The sequence below is a fragment of the Salvia splendens genome, chromosome 5, assembly GCF_004379255.2.
Source record: "Salvia splendens isolate huo1 chromosome 5, SspV2, whole genome shotgun sequence".
NCBI lineage: Eukaryota > Viridiplantae > Streptophyta > Magnoliopsida > Lamiales > Lamiaceae > Salvia > Salvia splendens.
This window is the reverse complement of record NC_056036.1, coordinates 17,567,817-17,577,719: the sequence shown is the minus strand read 5'-3', so window position 1 is coordinate 17,577,719 and position 9,903 is coordinate 17,567,817. Positions and strand designations below refer to the sequence as shown.

The following is a 9,903-nucleotide window of genomic DNA, read 5'->3' as shown; positions in this document are numbered from 1 at the left end:
CAATGCTATATTTTATTTATTTTACAAGCTCGTATTCCTAAAATAGTAACTATGGTAAGATTACACTTTCGTCTATAGCTAGTATTTAAGGGTTGATCTCAAAGGGAGCGAAATGATTACTTAATTGAATTTAAACTAAAACGATAAATTGGGATTTTGATGGGACAAATGAGCTGCAAAGACTAAAGTGCGAAATAAAATAAATTCAAAATGTAAAGAACATTATCTTAACGTCATTCGGATGAATCATGATTGTATCAATCAATAATCAAACTCCATATGCTATTGGGGACGGGGTATATATATTTGAACTAATCAATTATAGTAGTATTATTATTTGTATAAATTGATTGTTACTTTTTATTAAAAAAATAAAATGATGTATTAAAGAACTATTTTTAGATTATTATTATGATACGATTAGTAGTGGGCTATATTATATGACTGAGGAGTTATATCGTTATTATTAAGCCTTTGCAATCCTATTCATTCAATTCAATGGATATTAATCAAACAAAATTCGCTAAAAATGATAGAAATGAACAAATGTCTTGAGATATTCCAAAATTCTATTCAATTATAATAATCGAAAGATTAACATACTATTTTCATTTATCTCAATCAATTCTGAAAAATAATTCCATCTAAGTTGCTGTGGAAGAATCGACATTGAAGTTCCCCCTTTTCAGTTCGTATTATATCGCACGGATGGGGATCCTCTATTGTGCAACTTTGCATAGCAACCTCGCTGTTTTTAATACAGCGATATAATAATACAGAGTATGTATTTATTGTTTTCATTTATTTATATTTTTTTAATCTTATGTGATGATGTAGAAAATTGCACAGCAGATGATCCCCGCCCCAAATTTAAATCATTCCAACATACCTGGGCTATAAAGTAATCTTAATTTCACGTTTCAGCAACTTTTTTTTCTGATTTTGAATTTAGGCCAAACCATCTTTAATTAAATATGAAGTGTTGGTGGTCACAACAAAACTGCAGTATATTTAGGTACTAACAGAGTCAAGCACAAGTTGCATGTCCAATGTTTAAACTCTGCTTAACTTAAAGCGGGTAATTAAATAAGACCTGACAAAAAACACTTGAATAGTTTTCTAAGTTAGGCTCAGCTCAAGCTTATAAATCAGCTTTCATTTCCTCTCCCCAGCATTACACCCGGCTGATCAAAGGGGGTCGGTCGGCAAGATGGCATAGTTTGATGGGTGATCGTATTTACAACCTGGTCCGTACTTGCATATGCCATAGCGGTGATAGTGCGTGCAGATGGGCTGATCCTGCATTGTCAAAAATTACAATCATAACCCGAGTATTCATCCATTTGGAGATTATTAGAAAGATTCCACTCAGCAAAGAACGTTTACGGACACTGTAAAGGCAACATATCGATGAGTGTGTGCACATGCGTTGAAAAATAAAATAAACAATCTTACAGGTCTAAGTGGCAAGCCTTTGTCGCTGAGCGTGTATGTGTTTGGTTTTCCCTTGAACCCACGATTTTTTGGATGATTAAATTTGCAATTTGACCTGAATTTGCAGTCGCCTGTTTTTAGGAAGAAACTGCATTCGGGTTCACCAGGACGTTCTGGATATTCCTCGATTAGAATATCAGGCTGACGATGCATGGGGAAGTTTATCTCAGCTGGTAGATTGTTCATGGCAAAGGCTGGGGGTGTTGGTAGGCCCTCAGATGCGGAGTAGGTTGCAGCCTCAAACAAGTCAAAAAGGAAAAGGAAGCAGATAAGACAGCAGAGCTAAAGAGGGTATATTAAAGATATGCCATTAAACTTCAAAATTAAACCACCACAACACAAGACAATCACAACATATGATAATATCAGTCGGTCAATGGTCCTTATTTGCCTTTAAAGCGAGACTAGGAGAGACAACATATAGTATAACCATCTAATAGTAATATATGATCTTACATGCATGGCAATTAATAAAATCACTGGTTTAACATTTTATCTAACAAACGGCCATCTGTTTTACACTGACAAATACTACTCCTACTTTAATATTTTACCTAATTGTGAAGTGAGCTATTCACTTATGATCATTTTCACATCTAACTGAATAGAAATTTTCACTCATATCCTGGTGACAAAAAAATAAAGAAAGAAAGCTGGCATGGTGCTTATGTTACAAACTCATACAACCTTTGGAATGGGCATGAGCTCAGCAACTACGGAGGACGTAAAAAACAACTAGGCTCTAAAGAATTCACCAATAAGAACTTCAGAGAGTTCTAATCCTGTATCTCCACCAAATTGTATATAATAAGAGCAGTTTGGTAGGGTAGATAACTCATCTATATTGGAGTTATATGACCAAAACTGACCTAATATGTGCTCTTATCATGTTTTCTTTATTATCTTTATTCTTTCCTACCAAACTGCGGCTAAACATATAACTCCTTTGTGTTTCCCTATTTTGCTCCTATATTCCATAGACTCTAGGAAGAGTCACTAGTGAGCTAATTTCGCAGTGTATATTGACTATAATCTACTAACCTAACTGTGTGCTTAACATTGTTGTTTTACTTCAAGAAATATTGCATACAGTTATAGATCAACGGATAAACCAAAATCACAAAACCTATGGACATCGATTCTGGACTTCTGGTTATTTGTGAACCAAGTCTACTTTCCAGTAGACTTTCAGGTTATTTAATAATTTCACTTTGAGCACATTATGTTACTTTTGTACACTTACTTCTTAAAACATACATACTACATTGACACAAATTACGAAAGGAACTAAGCAAACCAGATCAAGTCAAACTGAAATTCTCGTTTCCATGTTTAGCAATATAATTTCAAGATTCCACAAATAACATAGATTGGACATTTTTCTTGACAATCTCTACTTTGATCAATACAGCAACTAGGCCCTTTAAGGAGTCAAGTGAAACTACTCTTTTGCTAGGGCGTTAAGTCTAAGTCACGAAAAAAGTACAAATGTAGATCAACTGTAGTATGCAATTATGCATAATAGACGAGGAAAGCAACATAATAAATTCATAACTTTTACACAAATTATAGCTTACAAAAGGACATCAGAAAAGTTTGGACATTTGGATAAATACATAACTCCTTACTGTATCCCCTTACTGTTCTATAAATTTGATTGGACGAACAGGAAGAATACCCTATTTACTAGAACTAGGTAGCATCGGGGAAAATCAAATTGAGGTGGTGGAATCTATCCCAACTCTCACCTACCTCAAATGTTTCCAGCAATTTAACCAAAGATCAAAGTATCAAACAATACTATTTCATACGTGACTTCGATTATCCAAGCAAAAAGGCTTTTTTAGAAATCAATGAGGTCAGTTAAGAACCATGTAACACTTGTTTAATGAAAATAAGGATCAATTACTGAGTTTAAAGAATACATCCCTGACACACAGAAACAGAGAGTTTTACACTTCATAACCTTGGTAAGAAAGGCAATTTTGACTAACATCTGAATATCATACCAAAGAATTCAAACAAAAGTAATAGGTGGACATCATCATATCAGAAAATAGTATCTGCACAATGTTAAAGATAATAGAAGCATATACCAGAATACCAAAGTCCAAACCATACAGTAACATGATAAGCAAAAATTACCTGATAACCGTTCCAATCTTGGTTTGAAGTAGGAGCACCTTGGGATGGAGGAAACATGGCGGGTACGAATGGAGAAGTCTCATTAAATGATCTCGGTGAAGACCATGAAGTCGGAGATGATGAGTAAACAAACTGTGATGGAAAAGAACCCCCATTTACATATCCAGAAGTCGAATCACCACCAACAGTGACTGGTTCAGGATGATGAAATCTGCAATTCAATCCGTACTTGCAAGAACCGGTGCGCATGTAGTAGGGACACTCTTTTTCTCCCTGTGATGAAGATTATTATTACAATCAGACAGAGTTGAGCCAAAAGAAACTAGTCGAACTTTGTTTTTTATATTCTTTAAAAGTTCTCCATAGCATCACAACCAGATGTGACGGTCAATTTCCAAGTTTATCTAATTGGAATTGGTAGCCAGCTGCATTGCAATTCCAAATTTTAAAGTTCCTAATGTTTTGAAACTCAATATTCACAACTTTAAATAGCTGCATTCCCTATTGATTCTGAACATATGATTTGAGCCGATCAAATGCTATAATTCCTTTAATTCGGGAGTAACAAATTTACAACATAAATCAAACCAAAGCCTAGATCAAGGGAACAAATCAAAATATACATGAAGAAAACTAAAAATTCTGCAGAAGTGCATACAATTCGAATTGGCAACCCTAAGAAGTTGAACTCTGGCATTGGGCCTGCAGAGCTTCTGTCTGAACCATGAGAGTATTTACAGTCCTTTCCATATTTGCACCCCGCTGATGTCAGATAATACTGCATTACATACAAGTTATATAACAAAATGAAAGGAAAAACTCAACCTGTATGTATAGTAGAAGAAAAAAGTTTATGTATCAGAAGAATATTACACCTCGTGCATCAAGAATGAATATAGGTAGAGATAGAGCATGGCTAAGAGAAAATATAGTGTTCGATTATAAGTAAACCAAACCTGATGCAGAATATTATTCGAATAAGAGCTTTGTCTTGGTAGCGAGATGAAACGATTTAACTATTAAGACTATCAAACTAATTCTAGTTTCCAATTAGCAAGAAGCTATCAGTAGCCATATTAGTGAAATTAAATTTACATGGCCGCTATCAAGAATTGAGATCACATCCCCTGGTTAAGAAAATACCATATCGACGTTTCTCACAAAAGTAATGAAGAAAAGAAAAATATTAGCAACCTTGCATTCAGTCTGCCCTCCCCTCTCTGAGTTCTCTTCCCTGTAATTTGCTCTTTCCTTAACATTCTGCAAAAAGCAAACATTATATGCGATTCAAACTAGTGTAAACATTATTGGCATATTTCAATCTACCCGGATAGACCTGATTCTTTCTCCTAGGAGGGTGATTAAACTTGCAATTCAATCCAAATTTACACGAGCCAAATTTCATGTAATAGGAGCAATCCTCTGCATCAGGTCTCATGGGATAGTTAACCCTCCTTCTGCTATTGTTCTGATTATATCTCCCCAATTTCGATGCTCCATCACTATAATTAATAGCTTCATTAACCTCCTTATCTTCATCCCCTTCATCAATCTCATTTTCATCTTCAAGGCTCTCCGAATCCTTTTGAGTTCCCACGTCATCCGAATTCTCCTCATCAATGCTCTCGATGTGGGCCTGCTGGATAGTAAGCTCGCACAAGTCTCTCTCAATAGCGTTTCGAAATTCCGTCTCTTCATCGAGGGAGACTACCGACGTCGGCGTATCACTCCCTTCATAAGGGGCAATTTCGGGCTGGTGGATCGCGGGTTTGATCGGAGGCGTGTCTTGGAGCAAAAACCCTAACCCTACCTTCTCGATTGGGGGTTTTTCAGAGGTTGATGAAGATGATGATTCAGCCATGGTGGCCCCTCAGCAGCATGTCAAGCCCAAATTAAACCCTAGATCAAATGGGCGTCGCACCACTTTTACTGCTGGATTGCTCGAAAAAGTTAAAAACAGAGTGGATTGTGTGATCTTCCCTGGGTATTTACTGTCTGGGGAGCTGAATGGAAGAGACAAAATGCCACTTTTTTCTCTCTCTACACACATAGGCTATGCCTTTAGTGTGCTTTAACCGGTACATAATATTTGTACTTTCTGGGTTTATGGATGTAATAAAAATACACTAAGAGCACCCACAACCGTCCTCTTGCCAGCGAGCACGGTTATGGGCCCGACCTCACTTTTTCTGTCTGCTCTTAGGCAGGAGCACAACACCCACAGCTGTGCTTTTCCGCAGGGACGAGCACAAGGGTCCCACCATTCCATTATTCAATTTAAATAAAAACATTTCCACAAAATTAAAATACATTACACATCCCCGGAATAATATTACAAAATACATTAAAAATTAAAAATTACATAATTAAAATCTTAAAAAATAAAAATTACATAATTAAAATCCTAAAAATTAAAAATTTCATAATTAAACTCCTAAAAATTAAAAATTACATAATTAAATTTATAAAATTAAAAAACACACTACTCGTGGCCGAATTTCGCCCACATGTGTTTGATTAGGTCTTCTTGTAGCTCAACGTGGGTTCGGGTATCGCGCATTGTGTGCCTTGTTTCGATCTTCTCACCCACCGTCGTATGCACAACTCGGCGTGGGGGAGACCTCGCGCTTGAGCTTCCGGCTTCATCCTCGTCGTAGAAGCTAGCTGCCCTCGGTCCTTCGTCGGTTATAATCATGTTGTGTAAGATAATACACGTGTACATAATGTCGGCGATATTTTTCATGTACCACAGCCGAGCCGGGGCCTTCACAATGTTGAATCGGGCTTGAAGGACCCTAAAGGCTCTTTCGACGTCTTTCCGTGCGGACTCTTGACGCTGCGCAAAAAGAACCCGTCTCGGGTCTTGCGGGTTGCTGAGCGTCTTCACGAAAGTCGACCACATTGGGTAGATACCATCGGCGAGATAGTAACCCATGTGGTATACATTTCCCTTGACGGTGAAGTCGATCGTCGGTGCTACACCATTCAACACATCATTGAAGAGGGGTGAAGAATAGAGCACGTTCAAGTCGTTGTTGGATCCGGCAACACCGAAATATGCATGCCAAATCCATAGGCGGTAGTCGGCGACCGCTTCAAGGATAAGTGTTAGGCCGCCGCCTTTGTGGCCGCTTAAGTGTTTCCCCCTCCAAGCAGTCGGGCGATTCTTCCACCTCCAATGCATGCAGTTTATGCTGCCAAGCATTCCGGGAAAGCCATGGACTGATTCGTGAAGACGAAGCAACCGTTGGCAATTATCGGTGGTGGGTGCCCGAAGGAATTCATCACCGAAAGTTGTACGAACGCCCTCGCAAAAATTTGTAAGACAAAGGATTCCAGTGGACTCACCGGCATGCAAATACTCGTCGAAGAGGTCGGCCGTTTGCCCAGTAGCGAGTTGTCGGATGGCACACGTACACTTCTGCAACGCCGAGAGACTTTGTCGACCGGCTGCATCAGGACCTGTTTGGAAGAATTCAACACGGGCGGACAATGTGTTGACAATACGCATAAACAAGCGCTTTGACATGCGAAAACGGCGCCTAAAGTAATCTTTCGGAAACGGCGGCGGGTCGGCAACGAGCCTTTCGTGGGCTCCCTCCCGGTCACGATGGATGTAGCAGCGAGTTGATCTAGTTGGTTGAGGAGGAGGGGCGGGGGTATTCGCTGCGACATATGCTTCATAAGCGGCACGATGTTGTTCGTAGTATTATTGTTCTTCGCACTCCGCTTCCGCAATGAGATGGGTGAAATCCATTTGAGGTTTTGAGTGAGAGATGAAGGTGTAGATAAGTTGTATGAAAAATATGAATGAGAGATGATTTGATGTGAAAAATGGATGATGAGTGTGTGTATTTATAGATGATTTTGGGGAAAAAATCAAAGAAATACAGAAAAACGGGCATAAAAACGGCCATTTTTTTTAGATTGGAATTTTTTTTGGGTATTATTTTCGATTTTTAAAAAAAATAAAAAAAATGATTTTCCAACGGATATGTCGTTGGTCAATTTATCAGAGTCAATTTATTAAACTTGTGTGAACTTTACTATTAATAATTGAACTCGAAAATTACACCCTATCTGCAAGAATACAGAGTCGACTGTAGTAATTCGAGTGTCGAACCACAGGGAGGCGTAGGTTATTTAATTTGAGATAGACAAAATAAAGTTGGATAAAGAAAGGATAAAACAAACAAAGATAAATAAAATACAAAACTAGAAAATAGGATAAGAAGAAATCATTGCTCCTATATGTCTTGGGCATACGAATTGGGATACTTTGATGGATTACTACGATCAAGACTATGCTTAAGAGGATTAAGTTTGTTTTACGCTCCCTATCCGCTGAACACTTCAAGGGAATTGTATACCTAGGATAAGCTGAACACGTCTCCAAGGTTCTACTCACTAACCTATCACCCCTGCTAGGTCGCGCAGTAAGCTTTAGATTAGCTTCTATAATTGTCAAACACGATAATTAGCTCATTTTAACTTAATGCCCACGCGGAAGCGCAGCAGACACTAAACCAAATTTATAGATGAAAACTATCGATCCTCTCGAGATTATCTCCCTGAACAAGTATCAAATCTCGAGTTCCCTGCATATGAGTACGACCAAAATCTATGCTAAAGAGGCAATAGAATAATGGTTACAAAATTCTACCTATCTAGACGTCTCAAGATTAGTAGAATAATTAAACAATTCATAAACAAGAATCACACATAAATTAAACCATAATAATCATCAAAGTATCCAACAATTCACCCTACAACATATTTGGTGCAACGAAGGAAATCTAACCAAACATACTAGAATTAATTACACCAAAAGAACCGTGAACCGTGAACTCCGTGGTGTTCTCCAACTCTAGATGATGGACAATCTCCCGAGTGAAGATATGGATCAGTCCTCTTCTCTCCTCCTTCTTACTTCTCCTCCTTTCTGTCCCCCCCGGTCGTTCCTCTGGAAAAACGTCCTTTTTCCTTGTCTAAAACTCCCTTTTTCTCAAGCCTCCAACCGTCAACTTCTATCTAAAACCAACTCCAAAACTGCTGTCCCAACTTCTCTCTCTCTTCTTTTCTAACTAAACACGTCACTTCCACTCCAATTCTCACCAATTTGTTTTCTCCCAAACTTAATCTCAATTTAAATGAATGCAATTCCGCTCCAGATCCGTCCCCTTTCTCTTAATTTTCTGCTCAAATAACGTCTGCCCCCTTAGTAATTCATTCCCCTCTCTTTTCTTCTTCAAACAAAACTGCTCCAGTAACTGCCAATTTGCAATTAGATTTCACAAACGCCCGACCGGGCGTTTTGCAGCTAAGAATTGCCCGACCGGGCGATAAATCTGATCTCTGCATGTTTGCTAATTTTCACCCGGCCGGGTGGAATTTTAACTCCACAAAGTCACCCGGCCGGGTGCCTCATTCTGTGAGCTTCCTGACGCAATTCTGGACTCTTCATGCTTTACACATTTCACCCGGCTTTCACCACCTAAACTCCGATGAACACACATTAATGAGTTATATTTTACATAAAAAGGTGTAGTCTAAAGGGGAAAATATAGAAAATATGCTTCGCATCAGTTAAAATAATGACAAGTGTATTATATTTTAAATTTAAATAATTAGTAAATAAATTTAAATGGTATTAATGCCAATTCTCTCTTATTAAAATCATCTCAAAATTTTAAATTTACGTAACTCTCTCGATTTAAATTAGTTTTTCGCAAAAAATATATCAAATTAAAGATAATTTTATAAGGATTCCAACGAGATCTCAATTGCGACGATGTTTGGGTGATGAAATTTGATAATTTATATTTCAATTTTCGTACATGTTGATAAACAGATTTTATTATTAAATGCAAAAAGAAATCTCAAGTAAAATCTCAATATAGTGTATGTAAAATATCAATAAAACTATGTTGATATTTTCTTGTATTTATGTTGATATCCTCATGTCATATTGTTGATATTTGTAATGCACTATGTTGATATTAAAAACCCACGAAAATTATCATATGATAGCATAATGAAGATATTACCTTTTTGTTGATATTTTGTCTACTATTTATTGAAATTTGTGAGCTTCAATCTCATCCACTCATTTTAAAATCTAAGGGTATAAATTTAGTCTTAGTTTGGGATTATGGTGTTATAAGCATTAGAAGAGGACCCTTATTATGATTAATTTATTTATTCCTCTAGGCATGTGTGGTGTGGCTATTTTTAGAAATATATCATTCCTCCTTTAATAAGAGT

At 37.4% G+C, this 9,903-nt stretch overlaps 1 pseudogene; it reads right to left on the bottom strand.

Annotated features, from left to right (window-relative positions):
* Positions 1-986: 986 nt before the first annotated feature.
* Positions 987-5,709, bottom strand: LOC121804917 (annotated as a pseudogene).
* Positions 5,710-9,903: the final 4,194 nt, after the last annotated feature.